Here is a 513-nt window from a genome sequence, read left to right on the forward strand (position 1 = left end):
AACAGTCCATGCAGTATCATAAGTTATCAATGTATGTGTAAAGTAAAGTGACGTACATATTGATGTATCTATAATAATGTATGCTTCATTATAAGGTTTCATTGTTGGTGCTAAGGAAAGTGTGATGCATTTTCATGTATTTAAGAGGATCTATGATGCATTATAAGTCAGGAAGCATTATGTATAAGTGTAGTCACAGAGCGTTATAAGGCATTATAATTTACTATGAATGGCCTTATAATGCTTTATAGAGGTGGTCTTCATAGGAAGTGTTACCAGTGATTTCGTAATACTGTGACAATACTTTCTAAGATGGTTATCATGCCATGAAAATACTATTGGAACCATGGGTGCAGATCCCGGGGGGGATGGGGGACATGTCCCCCCCAAATTCTGAAAAACACAAATTGTCCCCCCCAATTCTAAATAGCTTAAATGATTGAAATTGAACAAATGTATACAGTAGTCCTATATACTGGGAGAAAGGGAAGATGATGAGGAGAAATGGGAATC

Source organism: Epinephelus moara, chromosome 8, assembly GCF_006386435.1.
Source record: "Epinephelus moara isolate mb chromosome 8, YSFRI_EMoa_1.0, whole genome shotgun sequence".
NCBI classification, from domain to species: domain Eukaryota; kingdom Metazoa; phylum Chordata; class Actinopteri; order Perciformes; family Serranidae; genus Epinephelus; species Epinephelus moara.